Raw genomic sequence first — 814 nt, 5'->3', positions numbered from 1 at the left:
TTGACATTCAATCTGGGCTGGCATACAAGCTTGACTCATTTTCTACAGAGATCAGTGATTAACTTAAGGGTTTTTCATTTATGTCTTGCTAGTAGCCAGTGGGTAATTCTCATTACCATGTATGCCCCACAAATGACACGTGCAGGTAGAGTCAAAGGGCAGTTTTTATACGGGCCTGAAGGACGTTGGCAACAGTGAGAAATCTGGGAGAATTGTTAGAAGTTCAATGAGGCCCTTCTTAATGTTAGGAATGTGTTGTATGAAAGGAGAGAATGTTAGCACTCTCCGTGATAAGGATGGAATGGGTTCTAGTGACCTTACAACACACAAATGGTTAAGGCATTGCATTCTACTCAGTGGCATCTAACCATATTTTGGGCCCTCTTGTGGGGCAGTGGTAAATTCCCTAACCCTGCACTGGGAGGCCCATATTCAAGTCCCACCTGCTCCAGAGGTGTGTAATAACATATCTGAACAGGTTGATTAGAAAAATAGGTTAAATAAAAAAAAAACATGTTGCTCGAAGTAGACATGGTGCTAGAACACCATGCATTGGAAGAACAAACTCCAAACCTCTACCTCTTCTCTCTATGTGCAGTGAGTTTGATCTAATGGTGCTAAACACAGCCTTGCAGCAAGCAAACTGAAAAAGACATCCATACGCTGGCATGTTGGGACTATATTATTGCATGACAAGAGATCTCAAAGACATAGACTGTAGCCTCCTTTGGGGACGTGCAGAATGCTAGTCTGACCAGCAACTCATCAGACATAGCGTCTTTGAAGATAAATTGTGTTTTTGTGACAAAGCCAA

The 814-nt window shown here is 42.3% G+C and overlaps 1 non-coding gene across 1 annotated transcript; it reads left to right on the top strand.

The window, feature by feature from the left end:
• The first annotated feature begins 252 nt into the window (after window positions 1–252).
• On the top strand, window positions 253–376 carry LOC125483884. The gene has a single exon (XR_007262790.1). It is a non-coding gene; the product is annotated as a U6atac minor spliceosomal RNA (small nuclear RNA).
• Window positions 377–814: the final 438 nt, after the last annotated feature.

Source organism: Rhincodon typus, chromosome 8 (assembly GCF_021869965.1).
Source record: "Rhincodon typus isolate 14 chromosome 8, sRhiTyp1.1, whole genome shotgun sequence".
NCBI lineage: Eukaryota > Metazoa > Chordata > Chondrichthyes > Orectolobiformes > Rhincodontidae > Rhincodon > Rhincodon typus.
This window is presented reverse-complemented; position numbering and strand designations above follow the sequence as displayed.